The sequence below is a fragment of the Elephas maximus genome, chromosome 11, assembly GCF_024166365.1.
Source record: "Elephas maximus indicus isolate mEleMax1 chromosome 11, mEleMax1 primary haplotype, whole genome shotgun sequence".
Taxonomy (NCBI): Eukaryota; Metazoa; Chordata; class Mammalia; order Proboscidea; family Elephantidae; genus Elephas; species Elephas maximus.
Genome location: NC_064829.1, coordinates 57811551 through 57834108, shown reverse-complemented (window position 1 = coordinate 57834108; position 22558 = coordinate 57811551). Strand labels below are relative to the sequence as shown.

The following is a 22558-nucleotide window of genomic DNA, read 5'->3' as shown; positions in this document are numbered from 1 at the left end:
ATAAGTAAGAGTGAGGATTTTGGGTTATGTGTTAACTGTATGTGTAACTTTATAAGAAACTGCCAAACTCTTTCCAAAGTGACTGTAACGTTTTGCATTCCTACCAACTATATATGAGAGTCCTAGTTAATCCGCTTCCTTAGCAGTAATTAGTATTATCTTTTTTTAAAAAAGCCACTTTAATAGACAATTGGATCTCTGCATGCAAAAGAATGAGGTTGGGCCCATCCATACCTTTCACACGATATACAAAAATTTATTTAAAATGGATCAAGGACCTGAATATAAGAATTAAAACCACAAAACTCATAAAAGAAAACATTGGGGTAAAGCTTTACCACCTTGTTCTTAAGAGCAGTTTTTTAGATATGACACCAAAGACACAAGCAACTGAAGAAAAATAATAGATAAATTGGATTTCATCAAAATTTAAAACTTTTGTGCATCAAAGGACTTTATCAACAAAGAAAAAAACCTACAGAATGAGAGTAAATATTTAGTAACTGTGTATCTGATGAAGTTTTAATACACAGAATATATAGAAAACTCTTACAACTCAACAGCAAAAAGACAAACAACCCAATTTAAAGATGCACAATGGATTTGAATAGACATTTCTCCAAAGAAGATATACAAATGGCCGATAAGCACATGAAAAGATGTTTAGTATCATCAGTTATTAGGGAAATACAAATCAAAACCACAATGGGAGCCCCCACTAGGATGGCTGTGATCAGAAAAATGGAAAAAAAGTGTTGATGAGTATGTGGAGAAATTGGAACTCTTATGCATTGTTGGTGGGAATGTAAAATGGTGCAGGTGCTATGGAATATCAAGGTAAATAGAGAATTACCATATGACCCAGCTATTCCACTCCTAGGTGTATAACCAAAAGACTTGAAAGCAGATAGTTAAACAAATACTTGTATACCAATGTTCATTGCAGCACTATTTACAACAGACAAAACTGGGAAATATTACAAGTGTCCATCAACAGATGAATGAATAAATAAAATGTGGTATATACATACTTCCTTAGTTATCTAGTGCTGCTGTAGCAGAAATACCACAAATGGATGGCTTTAACAAGCAGAAGTTTATTCTCTTACAGGCTAGTAGGCTAGAAGTTCAAATTCAGGGTGCCAGCTCCAGAGGAAGAATTTCTGACATCTCTGGAAGAAGGTCCTTGTCATCAGTCTTCCCTTAGTCTAGGAGCATCTCCACCCAGGAACCCCAAGTCCAAAGGACACACTCTGGTCCCAGTGCTGCTTTCTTGGTGGTATGAAGACCCTCCGTCTCTCCACTCCTCTGCTTTATATCCCAAAAGAGATTGGCTCAAGACACAATCCAATCTTGTATATTGAGTCCTGCATCATTAGCATAACTGCCACTAATCCCATCTCATCAACATAATAGAGACAGAATTTACAACATAGAAAAATCACATCAGATGTCAAAACGGTGGACAGTCACACAATACTGGGAATCATGGCCTAGCCAAATTGGGACACATTTTTGGGGAACACAATTCAATCCGTGACACATACAATGGAATATTGTTCGTTTATAAAAAGGAATGAAATTCTAATACATGTTATGACATGGATGTACCTTGAAAACATCATGTTGAATGAAATAAGTCAGACACAAAAGGACAAATATGGTATGATCCCACTTATATGAAGTATCTTAGAACAGACAAATGCTTAAAAGACAAAAGTTTATTTTATTAGTGATTACTAGGAAATAGGGAAGGGAGTAATGGGGAACTGTTACCTAAGGGGTACTAAGTTTCTCTTTGGGGTAATGAAAAATTTTGGAAATACCTAGTGGTGATGGTTGCCCACCGTGATGAATGTAGTCAGCCCTCTATATCCATAGGCTCTGCATCTGTGAATTCAGCCAACAGTGGATTGAAAATATTTGGAAAAAGAAAAATGTTCCGAAAAGCAAAACTTGAATCTGCCACGTGGTAAGCACTACACCGAATCCATGTGAATGAAGTGGTGTATATAGGCAAACCGTTCTGTAGCCTCCCGCCATTTCCCGCAGCCTCTCTCTAGCACTGCTTGTTTGAGCGTTGTTCGCCTAGCGTCTTGTCATTATTCCCTAAACAATACAGTACTGTGTAACAACTATTTACATAACACTTACATTGTATTAGGTATTATAAGTAATCTAGAGATGATTTAAAGTGTACAGGAGGATGTTTATAGGTTATATGCAAATACTACGCCATTTTATATAAGGGACTTGAGTACCTGTGAATTTTGGTATCCACGGGGATCCTGGAACCAATCCCCCAAGGATACCGAGGGGTGACTGTCGTTAAAGTCACTGAATTATACACTTAAAAATTATTAAAATGGCAGATTTTTTGTTACATATGTTTTATCTCAATAGAAATTTTTAACCCTCTCCCCCAAAGCCATGCTAATACATATATAGTGGTACCTCTTTGTGGTCGTAATGTGCATTTCCTTAATGACTAGTAATGAGCATCAGTTCATGTGCTTATTGGCCATCCATATATCTTCTTTAGTGAAATGTCTATTCAGATGTTTTGTCCTTTTTAAATTGTGTTGTTTGGGCTTTTTATTTTGACTTTTGAGGATTCTTTATATATTTTGTTTACAAGTCCTTTTCAAGCATGCGTTTTGCAAATATATTCTGCCAGCCTGCGACTTGTCTTTTAACAGTATCTTTCAAAGAGCAGAAGTTATTTTGATGCAGATTGATTTATCACTTTTTTCTTTTATGGATCATGCTTTTGATACTTACCTAAGAACTTTTTGCCTACCCCAAGGTCATGATTTTTTTTTCCTATATTTTCTTCTAGAAGCTTGATAATTTTAGGTTTTACATTTAGATCTGCGATTCATTTTGAGTTAATCTTTTGTTTATGGTATGAAATATTAATCAATGTTCACTTATTGCACATTAATGTATAATTATTTCAGCATCATTTGTCAAAAAGAGGGTCCTTTGTCCTTTGAATTTGTCAATTATGGCACACCAGCAATTGATTTTTAAAGTATTGGTGGAGATGAGTCTTTCGAAAACAGTGTCCCTCTTATCACCTGTAAGAATTTAACAATGGATAAAAGAAATTTAATAAATCAAAAATGATAAAATTGGCAAACTTTTGAACTCCTTACTCTCTTTTTGAGAGATTGACCAAACTGTCACATGTACAGGGGTGTTGTGAACCATCCTTCTCACCCACCCCCAATGTACATCTGAGCTTCAGCCTTGTAACTTGAAGAGTACACGAGCAGCCTTGGCAGGTCCCCATTCCTTCTTCCTCTAGATTTATGCTCTGTGGTGGTCTGACAGTTACCATCTGAAACACAGTGCCTACAATTGCAAATTATTAAAGCCATGTTTTTACCTTTATAAATGGATTCAGTGTTGAAAAGATAGATTATAAGCATCAAAGCATTTTTTTTTAACTGAAGAATTTTGCTGAGTACAGCCAGGGTCACTTCCACGTGTTTAAATGGTGTTTAAAATAAGGCAGCGCCTCTACACAATTGAAGTGTGAAGGAAAAATTGCCGTGCTTCCTGGTGAATAACAAATTGTACAGCAGATTATGAATATACCTCATATATCTTGCCATTTTAGGAAAGAGTAAGGCCTTTTGTTCCCTTTTTGTATTGTTCTTGGAAGCTACTAAAGTACTCTAAGAAGATATTGAAAATATTTAAAATTGTGGTTTGAATGTGAAGGTAGAGGTTGGAGGAACATTTTTTTGAAAACCTGCTTCCAATTCTGCTTGTCCTAATACTGTTTTTAAAACATAGCACAAAGTCAGAGATTGTGTCTTTATTTACTCTTCCACCTCATCTTTCAGGTCTCAGCCTTCCTCTGAGAAACCTTTGCTGACCTTTTTTTCCTGTCCCCTCACTTAGGTTTGGGTCTCCCCCTCTCTACCACCATGCCCCCGCCCCCAACTGCATTATATTCAATTTCTGAGGAGGGAGACAGATAATAGGCAAGTAAACAAGTGGACTAGGGAGGGGTTCAGATAAGTGTAGGTTAAGACAGGATGATGCGATAGTGACAAGGGAGCTGACTTTAGATTGGTTGGCCCAAGAAGTCCTCTTTAAGGAGGTCTGAGGTATATTCCAAATATTTTTTTTCTAAGGATGGAGTTACTGTTTCTTTTTGTAATGTAAGTTCGAATGGATTCAGAGTTAACCCTGTAAAAGTCACTTCAGTTCGCTTGCATGCTAGCATGCTTTCCTGAGTGGGGGGAGAGAGTGGAAGTCGAGGCAGCTCCTTGGAAAATGTACACACGAGCATGTTAGAAGTGTAAGGCATCTGTCATGTTTCTGGTAGCAGAAAAATGGTCAAAAACAGCTGCCCTGTGTGATCTTTAACTTTTCTTTCTGTTTTAAGTTCTGGATTTTAAGTGATGGCAGAAATTGAAGTGAGCAAAAACACCTGTCTGCTGCTGTTGCTCGTCTCACCTCAATTGCCGGCCAAGTGCCTCCCCATCATCTAGGCTTCCCACCTCCGCCCTGAGGAGAAGAGAGTTTGCTGAGCCAGCAGGGAAGGGGTGGCAGTGACTGTACCATGTCATTTTCTCATTCAGTTGTATGGAAACACGTCTTGCCTACTTAATGTTTTTTTTCTCCTGGTACTGAATTTCTTCATAGTCCACATGCAGTACTTTCTCCTAACCCCTATTCTTATTGTCATAGATTTATTTTGTCAATGAGTAAATATATGGAATTGTGATACATTTTTACGTTGTTTTCTTGCTATTTAACTTCTGGTATGTTTATATCTTGAGTCATCAACTAGATTATAAACTGCTTGAGGAGTGACTATTGATTTAATTTTCTTGTAGATTACACACAAAACAGGGATGAGAAGGAGGACTCAAAGATCTGTTAACTGTTTATTCAGGTGCTAGATAAATAAGCATCTATGTCCCCTCCATCTTGGTACAGGTCTTCCTTGCACCCTTTTTTCTCCCTCCGTGAACAGCCACTAAGCAAGCACTGTGGTCTGTCTTCCTACCCACAAGAAACTCTTTTTCCCCTCTCTTGTGATCTCTTGCATCCTGACTTGCCTATTTCATACATACAGCTGTTACAACTTTTGCCCTAAGATTATGTCGCCTTTCATAAAGCACCTAATTCTAGAGATCGGTAGTAGCATTTTTGATCCAAAATAATCTAAAACAATTCAGAAAATTAATAAAGTGATAATTAGCAAGGTCTTCAGAACCATTTTAGGATGTCAACTGTGAGGTTAATCAGGTCATTCCTGTCCCGGATCTCTGAGTTGGAATTGGCTCGATGGCAATGGGTTTAGCTTTGGTTTTTTATTCCACAGGAAGAAAATTTGTTTCATTTAGACCTAGGGGGTGGGGTAGTTTGGATTAAAATGGTTGAACCTTTTGCACTTCTGCAAGGTGATCAAATCATGGGATTCTTTTATGGTTTTAAAAAATTAGCAGTTTAGGCCTTACAGAGAAATGATTGTGTTAAGTTCCTGTTGCCTTGATTTATAGACCTTTGCACACTGTTAAGGAAGGAAGTAATTTATGTTTATGGTCATGACTCTAAATCCTAGCCCAGCCTAAAGTGTGAATGTCAGCCTAATATAAACGTAATTATGATGCATAAAAATTCCCATAAACAAGATAACTTGTGGATTATTGAATATGAAACTCTTTTGTCTGTTTTCCATCTTTTGTCAGTGAGTTACTAAATATAAGGGCTTTCTTTTGCCGAGCACTGTGCTAGACACTTGGGAGACAAAAATAAAACATTTGAGAACCTGCCTTCAAAGAGCTTATGTTTAAGATGAGAGATGGATATAAAGACAACAAAATGTACTTGTAACTAAGTCGTATATTGGCAATAAGCATAAGGTACAACAGAAGCTTAGAAGAGGACACACCAAAATGTACCTGAAACAATCAGACAAAGCCCTACTGAAGAGTAACATTCAAAGCAGCTTTTAACAGAGGAGTAGGTGTTTTCTAGAAGGACAAGGAGATTGGGTTCAGCATTCTAGATTGTTGGCAGCCGATGGGAAGCGAGAGAATGCATGGCCTGTCTTTTCCCCCAGGAAAAGGTGTCCTGATGTGTTCATCAGTTACTATGGCAGTCAGCCTAACGCTTTGGTCAGGCTGGTTAGAGCACAGTGCTGGTGAGCCCAGGATTAGGCTTTTCATCTCCACCCACCCACGCCAATGAACTTCAATTTCATGATGACCACATTCCTGTAACAGACAGTACCAGTAATCCTTGCCTGCCAGCTCACAGATGTGGATTTAGTGTGTGTCACCACACCCATGTGGGTGAAAGGGTGAGGGAGTGTGGCTGTTTCCGTGTATATCCATGACCACAATTGAAAAATGACTGCGAGATGGTCTTCTGATGAAGCGTTACCAGCATAATTTCTGTATATGAAGACTTGTTCCTATTTGTAATGGGCCCAGTAGATTTTCAACCTTACAATTATATAATATTTTATCTTGTGCTGTGCTACAGAAAGGATGTGACATAGATATTTAGTCAGTCTCAGCAGAATTGGCCTTTTTCATGACTCCAGATTATATAACTTCACTGACTTAATACATGTGGCATGTATGTTGAAGAATCAGAACTCACATTTTTCAGAAGACTTTTACAATGGCTATAAATCTTTCTGTGCCTTTTTGTCAAGAGGGAGTTCATAAAGTATAATGACTTTAAAAGTGAGCAAGCTTTTGGATGGTCATAAAATATGCCGAATATGCTATTTTATTCCCATTTATTGGCAAATCCAGACTTTCCATTATGTTCTTTGTGTTTATACCCCAGATTATTCACTGTAGACAGATGTGTGTGGACTGGCATCAAAATCTAGTATATGGTCATAAATGTCTTCTGAAGACTAGATTTTTAATGACAAGATTGCTTAATTTTCCCAACTGAGGTATAAAGATAAATTTTAAAAATTTTGGGCTGCGTTTCTTGACTTCGATAACTATTTTTGTAATGAGCATGTGCTTTTGTTCTTTTTTTTCCCCCCTTCAATCAACTCCACCCCCACTGGAACCAATTTGGTATCTGTGGGAGTCATCATTTTAATGTGTGTGCTGTCAATCCACCACTTCCCCTCGCACAAGGAGGAACATGACAAATTAAAATGCTTTTTTAAATATAAATTGCAAACAAATCCAATCAAGAAATCATTTCCAAGTGAATTTTGTTTCTTTCCTTCTGAAATTTCCACCAGTGTTCCCTTCATCCTAACTCTTAAGTCCATGAAAAGAAGGTTTTAGAAGGGAGCTTGGAATAAATGACCACATTTGTGGCTTATTAGACCTCGCGTATTAGACCACAAGTAGAGCAGACAGCAACATGCTATTAACATGTTGAACTACAACTTCAAGCCATATAGTATAACTGCATTGCTGGGAACCAGGCCAACTCCACATTGCTGCATGGCCATATTGGGCATTGGCAGAGCAAATGTCTGTAATGGAGAGCCATGACAACATTCTTTTTAAATAGTTCCTTTGTCCGAAGTCAAAAGACTTTTTTTTTTTTTTTGCCATGTAGAAGGGAATGCTGGTAATATATTGATCTCTTTATCCACACCTGTAAATATAGATTGTAACATCATCTTTAAAACAAGGGACAATGGTGTATTGAATGAGTACCATATAAGTTTCCATCTGCTTTGTCAAATAGTTTTAGTGCATGTGACCCTGGCTGTTTACAAAGCTTCCCCCCCACCACCCCCCCACCCTTGTTCCCTTTGTTTTGGTGGTATATGGAAATCAATGCCTTTAACTACTCTGTTTTCTATAAAGAGGATAATGAGATGGTATAAACTAAATTATGTAAACTATGAACCAGTCTTCAAAGACAAGTCAAAGCTCTCAAAAACATTCTTGGAAATAAAATTTGTCCCTTAAAAATAATGTGATTAATACTGTAGTTACTACCAAATTTATATCTGATTCTAACAAATGTTTTAAAATCAGGAAACAAGTAATTTGACAAAATAGTCATAAAATTTATATCTGTAATATTTTGCTAGTTTTTGAGCTTCTAAGAATATTAAAGTTTTTGGTATTTGTTGATATATTTATATGCCAAAATAAGTGACCTAATTTAGGATGAAAGTGCTTGTTCGAAGATTTTTAAATCAGAAAATTTTATTGAATTTCAGGTTTCAATGATGGTATCAATTTTAATTGATTAAAAATATTCTGCAAATCTAGAGAAGTTCTTATTCTGAATTTTTTTTTTTTTTTTAGCAATTGAGATAATAAAACAAGTCACAGAAAAGAAGTTTTTATTATCTTTCTAATTTTGAAGAGGAATTTTATTTTTATTATTATTACACATCTATTACTTTTAGATCTAGCAGTGGGATATTAGGTCATTTCATCCCTTCTGAGCTAGTACTGGATTGTTCCTTTCAATATATTTTCCAGTGTTTGGGCCAGTCTGTTAATCCTTCATCATGCTAGAGATTCCCAGGATGTTCATTGCTGGCAGTAGATTCATCTCCAGGAAAAATGCCTTCTACTGCCAAGGAGTTAAATGATTCAAGGTTGTGCTTCCACCACAGTTGTTTAGTTTCCTGACATTCGTCCCAGACTTTCCTTGGCTTATTTTCTTGGATATCCATATTGTATTGAATGTTTTATACTTTGTAAAATTGTATATGTGTGCGTACACTATTTTATAAACTCTTTGGTTTGCAAAAATATTCCCTGGAATTGCAAAGTTAAGTGGTTACAAGAGAAACAGTATGGCCCACAAGTCCAAAATATTTACTATCTGGCTCTTCAAGAAAAAGTTTGCAGATCCCTGATCTAGAGCACTTCTTCCTTCCTTCCTTCCATTTTTTCCCTCTTTTTTTTAAACACATCTTTGACTAGTTGAAGAATGGGTCAGTTGTCTTATAGAATATCCAACCTTCTGGATTTGTCTGTTTGCCTCTCCCTTTGTCTTTTAATTTGTTCCCTTGTTCTCTACTTTCTTGTAATATGAAAGTTAATTCTAGAGGCTAAAAAAGAGTCAGATACAGTTTCTTTTTTTAAACATTTCTTAAATTCTCCTGTGCTTAGGAAATATTGCATCATATCAGGAGACACATAATATCTAATTGTCCTAGAGATACTAAGATTGATCCATGGATTCAGGTGATGATAGCACAATCCCTTCATTCTAAATTTCAGCATGGTTCTTTCTTCTAATGGTTTCATCTGTTGATGATCTTTGCCTAAATTGGTTACTTCATTACAGACTGTATAACAGCAATTTTCTAATTATAATAGTCCATGCATATTTGTTAGATGAATTCTTGTGCAAAGAATTTTCCCTCATCAAGGGTTAGTTGGAAAGACAAGATTAATGCTTAAATCTTCCCATTTAATATTTAAGTTTCAGAAAAAGGAATTAATTCCCTTGTTACCTCCAGTAGTAACCCAATGCATTTTTGTTTTTTGTTTGATTTTATTATGAGCACCGAGATTTTTTATATATATTTATATTTATAAGTGTGTGTATATACATATAGATGTTTTAAAATAATATTGATATTACTACTAATACTGAGTCTCAGTGAATGAAGCTTAAGGTTTTTTTGTACCTCTGTTTGTTCTTGGAATATATCCCACTAAGTGTATAGTTAATTCTGCATTTTAAAGTTATTCATAATAATTCTTTTCCATATGTAGTTGTATCACCACTTGATATACATTTGCTTCATTTTGCTTTCAATTTGGAAGATTTTTTTCTCATTTTGATCTACCATTTATTTTTTAATATGTGTACTTTTGAACTGCATTAATAGAATGTAATCTTGTCAGCACTGCCCAAAACACAGCACATCTAAAATATGTTCACTTTTTTTTTTTTATTGTACTTTAGGTGAAGTTTTACAGAACAAACTAGCTTCTCATTAAAGAGTTACTACACATATTGTCTTATGACATTGGTTAACAACCCCACGACATGTGAACACTCTCCCTTCTTGACCTTCGGTTCCCTATTCCCAGCTTTCCTGTCCCCTTCTGCCTTCTAGTCTTGCCCCTGGGCTGGTGTGCCCCTTTAGTCTTTTTTTGTTTTATGGGCCTAATCTTGGATGAAGGGTAAACTTCAGGAGTGACTTCATTACTGAGCTAAAAGGGTATCCAGAGGCCATACTCTTGGGGTTTCACCGGTCTTTGTCAGGCCAATAAGTCTGGTCCTTTTTTGTGAGTTACAGTTTTCTTCTGCATTTTTCTCCAGCTCTGTCTGGAACCCTCTATTGTGATCCCTGTCACAGCAATCAGTAGTGGTAGTCAGGAACCCCTAGTTGTACTGGTCTCATTCTGGTGGAGGCTGTGGTAGTTGTGGACCACTAGTCCTTTGGACTAATCTTTCCCTTGTGACTGTAGTTTTCTTCATTCTTCCTTGCTCCGGAAGGGGTGAGACCAGTGGAGTATCTTAGATGGCCGCTCACAGGCTTTTAAGACCTCAAGTGCTACTCACCAAAATAGAATGTAGAAGTTTCTTTATAAACTATGTTATGCCAGTCGAGCTAGATGTTTCCTGAGACCATGGTCCCTACAGCCCACCTCCCAGTAGTTCAGTCCCTCAGGGATTTTGGATGTGTCTGTGGCACTTCTATGACCTTGCCTTGTACAGGCTGTCCTGGCTTCCCCAGTATTGTGTACTGTCTTACCCTTCACCAAAGTTACCATTTATCTATTTATTGTCTAGTAGGTGTTTTTCCATCCCCACCCCTCCCCTCCCTCTTAACCCTCAAAGATTGTTTCTTTTTGTGTGTAGACCTTTTCATGAGTTTTTATAGTAGTGGTCTCATACGTTAGTCCTTTTGTGACTAACTTATTTCACTCAGCATAATGCCCTCCAGATTCATCCATGTTGTGAGATGCTTCCCAGATTCATCATTGTTCTTTATCATTGCATAGTACTTCATTGTGTGTATGTACCATAGCTTGTTTATCCATTCATCTGTTGATGGGCATCTAGGTTGTTTCCATCTTTTTGTTATTGTGAACGATGCTGCGGTGAACGTGGGTGTACATATGTCTATTTGTGTGTTGACTCATTTCTCTAGGATATATTCCTAGGAGTGGGATTGCTGGATCACATGGTATTTCTATTTCTAGGTTCTAAAGAAGCGCCATATCATTTTCCAAAGTGGTTGTACCATTTTGCATTCCCACCAGCAGTGCTTTAGAGTTCCAATCTCCCACAGCCTTTCCAACATTTGTTATTTTCTGTTTTTTTGATTCGTACCAGTAATGCCGGGGTGAGATGGTATCTCATTGTGGTTTTGATTTGCATTTCTGTAATGGCTAGTAATCTTGAGCATTTCCTCCTGTGTCTGTTAGCTGCTTGATGTCTTCTTTGGTGAAGTGCCTGTTCGTTTCCTTTGCCCATTCTTTAATTGGATTATTTGTCTTTTTGTTGTAGAGGTGTTGGATTTTCCAGTAGATTTTAGAGATTAGACCTTTGTCGGATTTGTAATAGCCAAACGTTTTTTCCCAGTCTTTAGGTTCTCTTTTTACTCTTTTGGTGAAGTCTTCTAATGAGCATAAGTGTTTAATTTTTAGAAGATCCCAGTTATCTAGCTTTTCTTCTGGAGTTTGTATGTTGTTATTTATGGTTTGTATCCTATTAATGCCATGCCGTTGATCCTATTTTTTCTTCTATGATCTTTGTAGTTTTTGGTTTTATATTTAGGTCTTTGATCCACTTTTAGTTAGCTTTTGTGTATGATGTGAGTTATGGGTTATGTTTTATTTATTTGCAGGTGGACATCCAGTTCTATCAGCACCGTTTGTTAAAAAAGACAGTCTTTTCCCCATTTGATGGACTTTAGGCCCTTGTCGAAGATCAGGTGGCCGTAGATGAGTGGGTTTACGTCTGGGTTCTCAATTCTGTTCCATTGTTCAATGTATCTGTCATTGTACCAGTACCAGGCTGTTTTGACTACCATAGCTGTATAGTAGGTTCTAAGGTCAGGTAGTGCAAGTCCTCCTACTTTATTCTTCTTCAGTAGTGCTTTACTTATCTGGGGCCTCTTCTCTTTCTGTATAAAGTTAATGATTAGTTTTTCCATCTCTTTAAAAATGCTCTTGGTATTTGGATCAGGACTGCATTGTATTTGTAGATTGCTTTGGGTAAAATTGACATTTTCACAACGTCAAGTTTATCTGTCCGTGAATATGGTATGTTTTTGCATTTATGTAGGTCTCTTGGTTTCTTGCAGTAATGTTTTTTAGTTTTCTTTGTATAGGTCTTTTACATCCCTGGTTAGATTTATTTCTAAAGTATTTTATTTTTTTAAGGGGCTATTATAAATGGTATTATTTTCCTGATTTCTTTTTTGTCATTCTCTTTATTGGTGTGTAGGAATTCCAACTGATTTTTGTATATTTGTCTTATCTGAATGTTTCTGTTAGTTCCAGTGGTTTTCTTGTAGAGTCTTTTGGGTTTTCTATGTATAGTATATCATCTGCAAATAGGAGTGGTTTTACTTCTTCCTTACCAATTTGGATGCCCTTTATTTCTTTTTGTTGCCATATTGCTTTAGCCAGGACTTCCAGCACAGTGTTAAATAGGAGTGGTGATAAAGGGCATCCTTGTCTTGTTCCTGTTCTCAAGGGGAATGTTTTCAGCCTCTCTTCATTACGAGTGATGTTGGCCGTTAGTTTTGTATAGATGCCCTTTGTATGTTGAGGACGTTCCCTTCTATACCTATTTTATTGACAGTTTTTTATCAGGAATGGGTGTTGGATTTTGTCAGATGCCGTTTCTGCATCTATTGAGGTGATCATGTGATTCTTTTATTTATGTGGTGGATTATGTTGATTGATTTTCTAATGTTGAACCATCCTTGCATGCCTGATACGGCATCCTCCTTGGTTGTGGTTTATTATTTTTGCAATTTGGTGCTGAATTCTATTAGCTAGAATTGTGTTGAGAATTTTTGCATGTATATTCATGAGAGATATTGGTCTGTAATTTTCTTTTTTTGTGGTATCTGCCTGGCTTTGGTGTCAGGGTTGTGCTGGCTTCATAGAATGAATTTGAACGTATCCCTTCCTTTTCTGTGTTCTGAAATACGTTGAGTAGTACTGGTGTAAGCTCTTCTCTGAATTTTTGGTAGAATTCTCCAGTAAAGCCATCTGGGCCAGGACTTTTTTTTGTTGGGAGTTTTTTTTTTTTTTTTTTATTAACTTTTGAACCTCGTCTCTTGTTACAGGCCTGTTCAGATTTTCAACATCATTTTATGTTTGGGTAGGTGGTGTGTTTCTAGAAATTTGTCCATTTCCTTTAGGTTTTCTTATTTGTTGGAGTATAGTTTTTCATAATACGCTGTTACGATCCTTTTTATTTCAGGTGAGTCTGTCGTAATGTCCCCTATTTCATTCCTTATTTGGGTTATTTGCATCCATTCCTGCTTTTCTTTTGTCAGTTTTGCCAGGGCTTGTTGATTTTGTTGATCTTTTCGAAGGGCCAGCTTTTGGTTTTGTTGAATTTCTGTGTTTTTCTGCTCTCTGTTTCATTTATTTCTGCTCTGATCTTTATTATTTCCTTTCTTCTGGTGGCTGGGGTTTCTTTTGCTGTTTTCTGTGTTCAAGTTATGTAGCTAATGTTTTGATTTTGTCCCTTCTTTTATGATGTGTGCATCTGTTGCTATAAATTGACCTCTAAGCACTGCCTTTGCTGTGTCCCAAAGGTTTTGGTATGATGTGTTTTCATTCTCATTTGTTTCTAGGGATTTTTTGGTGCTATCTTTGATTTCTTTTATTACCGAGTGGTTTTTAGTCAGGGTGTTATTCAGTTTCCATGTAATCAATTTTTTTCCCATGCTCTTTCTGATAATTTATACTTTGATGGCATTGTGATCAGAGAAGATACTTTGTATTATCACTGTGTTTTGGATTTTGTTGAGGGTTGCTTTGTGGCCTAAGATGTGGTCTATTCTGGGGAATGTTCCATGTTCGTTGGAAAAGAATGTGTACTTTGCAGCTGTTGGGTGGAGTGTTGTATAGATATATGTGAGTTCAAATTGGCTGATTGTGACCTTTAGATCTTCTGGATCTTTGTTGAGTTTCTTTCTAGATGTTCTGTCCTTTACCAAGAGTGATGTGTTGATGTCTCCTTCTATTATTGTGGAACTAGCAATTTCTCTTTTCAGTGCTATTACAGTATGTTTTATGTATTTTGGAGCCCTGCCAGTGGGTACATAGATATTTATTATGGTTATGTCTTCATGATTGATCATTTTTTTAGTCATTATATAGTACCCTTCTTTGTCTTTTATGGTGGATTTCGTATTAAAGTCTATTTTATCTGAGATTAGTATTGTCACTCCTCCTTGTTTGCTTGTTTTTTTTTTTTTTCATCCTTTGATTTTTAATAAATTTACGTCTTTGTTTCTAAGGTGTGCCTCTTATAGACATCATATCGATGGATACTGTTTTTTACCCATTCTGTCACTCTCTCTCTCCTTATGGGTGCATTTAGGCCATTTATGTTCAGTGTAATTATTGGTGGGTGTGAGTTTATTGCTGTCATTTTGTAGTGCCTTTTTTCATGGTGCTGATGTTTTCTTTGTTCCTCTTATTCTCCTGTGCTGAGTTCCTTTTTGTTTGTGGATTATTTTTTCATTTCTTTTGTTTTTGTAAATTTTGTTTTTACTGAGACTTTATGTTTTTATTGTTTATTTTATTGAGCAGGTTTGTTAACTTTCTTTGTGGCTACCTTGAAATTTACCCATATCTTCCTAAGTTTGAAACAGTCTAGTCTGTTATCACTTGGTATTGCCTTGCCTTCCTCTCTATTAGAAAGGTCTATACCTATACCATTTATTCCTTCTTTTATTGTTCTGACATTGTTGTCATTTACAGATTACCATCTCTGGTTCCCCGCTGTAAATCTTTTGGTTTTGAATAGTCCTTGAGAGTTCATGTCCTAGACTGGTGTCTGGCTGGTGCAGTCTTGTGTTCTAGATTCAGGCTGTCGTCTGATATTGCTTGTTCTCAAACCGAAGGACTCTCTTTAATAATTCTTGTAAGTTTGGATTGGTTTTTACATATTTCCTTAATTTCTGTTTATCTGGAAATGTCCCAATTTCACCATCAGATTTGAATGAGAGTTTTGCAGGATATGTAATTCTTGGGTGGCCGTTTTTTTTTTTCAAGGTTTTATATATGTTATCCCATTGCCTCTTGCCTGCATTTTCTGCGGAGTAATCAGAGCTTAGTCTTATTGTTTCCCCTCTGTATGTGACTTTTTGTTTTTTTCAAACTGCTCTCAGGATTCTTTCTTTGTCTTTGGTTTTAGCAAGTATGATTATGATATGCCTTGGTGATTTTGTTCTGGAGTCTATCCTATATGGGGTTTGTTGAGCTTCTTGGATGTCAGCTTTTCATCTTTCATGACACTAGGGAAGCTTTCTGTCAGCAGTTCTTTAATGATCCCTTCTGTGTTTTCCATTTTCTTCCCCTGTTCTGGAACTCCAGTCGCTCACAAATTTTTGCTTTTGATTGTATCACATGTCATTCTGAGGGTTTCTTCATTTTTCTTCATTCTTGTTTTCTGATTTTTTTCTCAAGCAAAGTGGTATCCAAGTATTTGTCTTCAGTTTCTCTGATCCTGTCATGTATTGCTTCACACCAGCTCCTCAGACCTTCTATGTCATTGTCCAATTCTGAAATCTTGTTGTTTATATTTTGGATTTCTAATTGTTGCTTTTGTATGACTTCTAGTTGTGAATTTATTTTGGCATTTTGTTCCTGTATTATTTTCCTGAATTCTTGCATTTTTTTGTCTGTATTTTCCATGAATTTGTCTATTTTTTCCTCATTTTTGTCTGCTTTTTGCTTCAATTCTTGGACAGCTCTGAAAATTAGAGATTTGAATTCACTATCAGGTAGTTCCAGTGCCTTTTCTCCTACTGGAAAGTCATCTGGTTTTTTTATTTTGGATGCCTACTAGAACCATCCTGTCCTTTTTTTTTTTATATATGTTTTGATATTGTCTGCTGTCTTTGGGACATCCAGTAGTTATTTTCTTTGTTTATTGATTGTAGATTTGTTTGTTTTATGCTGTTTGTTTGTTTGTTTGTTTTATTTGGTTATGTCCGAGCAAGTAGGCTGTGCATTCTTTGTTTGCTCATCTGTGGGCACAATATTTTTCATCTCCTTGTCCAATGGGCAGAGCCAGTCACTCAGCTATGGTGCAGCAGGGCAGGTCCAGCTGAAGGGGAGGGGCTAGGATGGGTTGTTTGTGACATGTACTGGGGCAGACAAGGTGGGCTGGTTGTCAGTGCAGGGCAGGTTCTTGTAGGCCATGCCTGTGCTGCTTGGGGGTGTTCAGCACACAGTGCAGGTAGGCAGGAAGGAGGAGGGATGTTGTGATTTGTGGAGCTAGATTGGGTATGGGAATAAAGAGAGAAAGGAAAGACAAATAGGAGCCCCCCCACGAAAAAAAAAAGTGCTGAGGGAGCTTGCTGTCGGAGTGGATAGACTAGAAAGCGAGAATTGAAGAAAAACAAAAAGAAAAAATAAAACTAAACAAAAGGAGAAATATTAAAAATGCCTCCAGGGATCCCACCGATGCAGCTGTACAGACCAGGAAAGTGGCACAGTCTGGCCTGGCTAGAAGGGGTGGAGATGGCACACAGCACGAGGTTTTCAGGAGACAGGAAAAGAAGGTAAGTAGAAAGAGACGAGAAACCAAGAAATGAGGAAAAATAAATAGGAAAAAAGAGAAAACATAGAAGCAAACAAAAAGAAAAAGAGGGGGAAGAAAGCCCCCAGGGATCCCAGCAGCATGGCGGCATGGACCGGGGAAGCAGTTCCCCAGTTCAGCAGCACTTCACAGCCTGTCAAGAAGAAGCGAAGATGGCTCATAGAGTCAGGTGTTCAACAGAAAGGAGAGGGAGGGGAGGAGGTGAGAGGCAGGGAAGAAACCAAAAGAAGCCGAAGAAAGCAACACCAACAACAAAGAAATGGCACTGAAGAGCCAGCTGGTGTGGGTAGGGCAAATCTGCATGGCATGGAGCCAGTGCCTCCCCTGCTGCAGTTGCTTGGCCCACTGGGAAGTGGCAGATCAGCCTGCTGGGAAGCGGTGGAGACCAAGCAGAAGAAGGAAGGGTAAGGAGTGGGAAAGCATATATCACTGGTTACCAGGTGCTCTGTCTCCTGCTCAGAGCTCCGTGAATCTGCTTTCCCATGTTCCTTGTCCACCAATCTCTGACAGGAGTCCAAGGTGGCAAATCTCTGCTGCATTAGCTGATAGGGAACCTCTGCTCGTATCTCTCCTTGCTCTCTATTCTCTGTCAGTTTCTTATTCCATTTGGTTTTGGTTGAGTTATTTCCCTTTTCATTTGACACTTAGAGTTCCAGGATTGATGTTTGTCTCTGTTTTATTTAGTTTTTCAGGTCTTTGGTGTGAAGGATGACGTGGTACTTCTGTCTGTAGCACTATGTTGGCTTCACCTCTCCTAAAATATGTTCACTTCTTGTTGCCATATCTTAAGAATGGCCGGAGGTGTACCAAGAATGAGTGGTTCACCCTGGATCTAGATTTAGCCAGTAGGAGAATGTATTGTCCATAAAGAATTTTAGAACTGTAATAAAACTAACTAAAGGTTGATCTGCTTTTTTATTACCACCATGCACCAGCAATTCTAAACACTATTAATTGTAACATACTTTTCCCTGCCCTTGGTATGCTGCTGAGAAGCATATTAATCAATGTGAGTATCCAGAGGAGAGCAGTAAGATTGATGGAGAATCTAGAAACCATGTTCAATCAGTGGTGAAAGAACAGATGTTTAATATTAATAGACAATGAAAGATTAAGAGGTTTCTTCATATATCTAAAGGCTGTCATGTAGGGAAGAAAGTTAGACTTTGTATATGTAATTCCAGATGCCATAACTGGGTAGAAGTTATAGGAAAATAGAATTTAGCATATTATAAAGAAAAAAGTTTTTAGTTGTTAGACCTATCTGTGGAATGGGGCTATTTCCCAAATTAGGGAGTTCTCTTTGGCTTAAAGATGTATAGTAAGAGCAGTAAGAACATCTAGCCAGGGATATGTAGAAAGACATCCTACTGTGAGTAGAGGATTGGGCAACGTGCCCTCCTAGGCTCTCCCAACCCTGTGATGCTGAGATCACAGTGTGCCCCATTATCAGTCATACTCATTGTCTCATCAGTCATACTCATGCCACTGGAGAGGTGGGGGGCGGGGGGAACCTATCATCTTGTTCATGTAAATACTCCATTATTCAAGTTATTGATATCTCTTTCCCTTTAAGTGTCAAATGCTTTTATTCAGTCATGGAGTAAAAAATGTTAATTAAATTAGTTCGTAATGTTACCAAATACTTGACAAGTTGAGACTGCACTTGTTCTAGGTATACATATCTCAGGTCAGATGTCATTCCGTTGATCATGCCTTTCCTAACCACCCAAATTAATTCAGCCCTTTCAGCCCTTTTCCCATCACCCTTTATCTTATTGTTCTATTTTCTTAACTGAAATTATCTTGTTTATTTTATTTAAATCATTTGTTCTCAGTCTTTCTCAATATTCAAATGTATTTTCCATGAGTGCAGAGCCCATGTCTATCTTTTTGTGCCACTGAATCTCAACTTTTTAGAATGATGTCTATTTTTTTGTATATGCTCCAAAAGCCTGTGTTGAATGAATGTGTAAAGGAGTACTAGCTGAAGTCCTCTCTTATTTTTTGACAGAATCATTCACAGAATCTACTTTTGGTCTCTGCCCATGTTATCACTTTGCTTTGCCCCATAATTTATATCTGTGTTTGGACCAAAGGTAGTTTGATAGTCTAGAAAAACATAATGAAATATATATCAAGGCCTAAATCTTGATTCTAGATCATGAGAGGTTAAGTTTTTGTCTTTTTGGGTATTGCTAAAGAGGCTCTTAGTAGAATAGAATAGTTTCATAGAAATGGGATTACTGGTCAAAGGCAGTGCACATTTTGAAGGTTTATGAGTTACTATATTTCCTTCCAGAAACATTGTACCAATTTACAGTCGATAAAGTGTGTATGATAATATTCTTGTGTTCTTGCCATCTCTATTATCTTTTCTTTTAAAGATCTTCCAGTTTGACAGCCAAAAATTGGTATTTCATTTCTATAATTTTATTTTTTCATCACTGTTGAGAATAGGTTTTTTTTTTTTTATGTTTATTGCTTGTACGTTTTTATCAGTTACTAGGATGTGTACTTTGTTCATTTGTCAGTTGTGTCCATTTTCATTCACTGATTTCTAAGGGTTCTTTATAGACATGAGGAGAAATTGGCTGTCTATCTTATGTTATAAATCATGTTACCTTTTTATTGATGATTTTTTTTTTTTTTTTTGACAGGTTAAATTTTTAAGTAGTCACATCAGCCAACCTTTTTCCTTATGCCTGCCTCTCCCACTCTTCTTTTTATACTTCTGTTTCTTTTCTGGATTTATTTTTAACTTTCAACTCTTAATTCACTTGGAATTTAATTTGGTTTGCAGCATAACATAAATTTCTAGCTTTTTTCTTCCTTCTTCAAGTATGTAGACAGCTTTTCCAGGGACACATGAGAAATTCCTCTCCCTTCCAAAGTTTAAATGTCACCTTGATCACACACTAGGTTCTGTTTCTGGGTTTTCTGTTATTTTATTGATTCATGTGCCTATTCTTCCAGTACCATTTGTTTTTATTGTTATAGTCTTATGTATTTCAACATTATAAGGTTTACTTCCTCCTTATTACTTTTCTTTTTCAAAGTTTTCTTAGCTCGTCTTGCCTTTTTTTTTTTGGTACACAAGTTCAATCCTTGCATTTTATGCATCTGGCATGGGAATAACGTGAATGGGCTCCAGGGGCTCTGAAGATCTTGAAATGTTATGTAAGATTTGTGTGCATGTATGACTTGCTATATTTTTCTATAGGGGAGTTTCAGGTCTTTTACGAGATTTTGTAAGGGACACTTAAACAAAAAAATTAGGAAACGCTGTAAGAGAGTTACTTTGTCATGATTAAAGAATCTTCCTGTTGAGATTTTGAATCTGTGGCGGATAATGACATCCTTCATAATATTTTGTCTCCGCACCCAGGGACATGCTGATGTCTCTTCATTTAGTCAAGTTTCCTTTTATGCCCAACAGTACATTTTTGTAATTTTCTTCATATAAATCTTAAAGTATTTATTAATGTAATGTGTTTTATATTTGCCAGTGGACCTGCAAACAGACTTTTGTTTAAAGAAAAATGGAAATTAGAAAGTGATACACAGAATATTCTGGATAATCCATAAAGTTTAAACTCCCCCTCGTCATCTCCTTGTTCTTTGAAAGTTCTTTAAACATATAAATAATTAAGAAGATAAGTAGTTAAAAAGTTACTATGGAAATACGTTATTAGTTTTATTGTCAAAGTATTGTAAAATACATTATTAAAAAGCCTGACTCTGGGGTCTTTCTTAAGCATCATTCTTTTCCTTGTGTTTTTTGGGATTTTTTTTATAGGCTTAAATGTTGTTCTAAAACAGAACATTTTTATAATTTATTTTGGTGAAGCATGACCATAACAAATATCATTTTAGAACTATACATTGCATAATCTTGAACATTTTCATGTAAGAAGGCACTGAGGAGATTTTATTTTTTATGGAAGTACGACTCTTAAGTAACAGTGACTGTTTTCAATGGGATAGCTCCAGACCACATTTGCTTATTTCCCACGCTCTAGTTTTCTGATGTCCCAACCTTTAACTATAGAGGTCAGAATGATATTTTAGGGCTCTAGATTTGAATCTCATAATATTAAAATAAATATTATTCAGCTTATCAAAAAGACTAGTTTTTTTAAAGATTTTTTAAGATTAAATACAAAATATATCAATTTTTCATGTTTCATGTCATATTCATTTTTAACTTCTTATTTTGAAATTGCAGACTTACAAAAATGCTAAGAATCGTATAAAGAATTTTCATTTACCCTTAAGTTAGATTCTTCTTATGTAGAAATTTGCCACATTTGCTTTTTTGCTTGAAATATTTGAGAATGAGTTTGTAGACATGATGCACCTTTACCACTAAGTACTTTAGTATGTATTTCTTAAAAACAAAGACATTTATCCAAATCAAGAAATAAACATGGATAAAACAGTATTGTCTAATCTACAGCCATTCAGCTTTGGTCATGTGCTCCACCAATTTTCTCTCTAGAAAAGGAACCCCACCCCAGTCTAGGATCTAGTCCCAGAATCATATATTACATTTGGTTGTCTTGTCTCTTTACTCCTTTAATGTGAAACAGTTCCTCGGTCTTTCGTTCTCTCTGTCTTTCCTGGTCTTCAGTTTTGAAGAGTAGAGGACAGTGTTTTTTTGTTTTGTTCTGTTTTTGTAGACTACCTCTCAATCTGGCTTTATCTAGTGGAAACCCTGGTGGCGTAGCGGTTAAGTGCTACGGCTGCTAACCAAGAGGTCGGCAGTTTGAATCCATCAGGCGCTCCTTGGAAACTCTATGGGACAGTTCTACTCTGTCCTGTAGGATTGCTATGAGTCGGAATCGACTGGACAGCAGTGGGTTTGGTTTTTGGTTTTGGATGGTTCTTCAGGATTAGATTTAAACTATGCTGTGATCATGGCGGGAGACATATTTTCCCATTACTGATGATAATATTAACTGTGATCACGTGTTTAAGGTGGTAATGAGTCACACTGAATGCTTACTTAGCATAGTTCCTACATGCGGTAGATAATAGATACTCTTTGGCTAACGGATTTGTTTTTGTTGGTTGGTTGGTTAGTTGATTGGCTGAATTGATGTGGATTGTCCATTTATAGAAATTTGGCCATTTCAAATATTTCACTCCATTAGTTTTATTTTGAGCTCAACACTCTTTAAAAATCACTTATTGCCCACTTACCAAATTGATATAATTTTAGTATGGTTCTCTAAACATGGTTCTCAGAGACTGGTAGTCTGGGCATATCACTGATGGGTTTACTGTTTTGTTGCTTTACCCTGTCAGCTTGATTTTACTTTTCCCTCTTTCAAACGTGTTATTTTTAAATGACCTGAAATGTGGCACCCGTGAGTCTGTTCTAATAGCAGCAATAATAGTAATAATTCCTCATATCATTATTTTACTTTTTTTGTAATATCATTTCAACATTTTGGAGTAATTTTAAGTTTTTATTTCTGTGTTGCAATTTGTGGAACTGAGGCTTAGAGAGTTCAAATACCCACTATTGTAAAGCTGCCAATGGATGAGCTAGATCTAGAATTCGAGTTCTCTCCTAATTCAGTGTTCTCTCTCTCACAGCATCTGCCCTATTACTGTAGTATTATTAGTGCCTATCTGCCAGGAATGTATTTGTAATACCGTAAAAAGAAAATATCTTACATCATTTTGCTCTACCAAGCCAAATTTCATATGTTTAACTAATGGCGCCATCGTATTTTGAAACTTTCTCACCGCCAATATATCTTTTTTTATATTCTCTTTTAACAGTTGTTTTTTTCTCTGGCACCAT

The 22558-nt window shown here is 36.6% G+C and overlaps 1 protein-coding gene across 7 annotated transcripts in view; it reads left to right on the top strand.

The window, feature by feature from the left end:
- DYM (dymeclin) overlaps positions 1-22558 on the top strand; it is a 351008-nt gene that overhangs the window by 175716 nt on the left and 152734 nt on the right. The window lies entirely within an intron of this gene.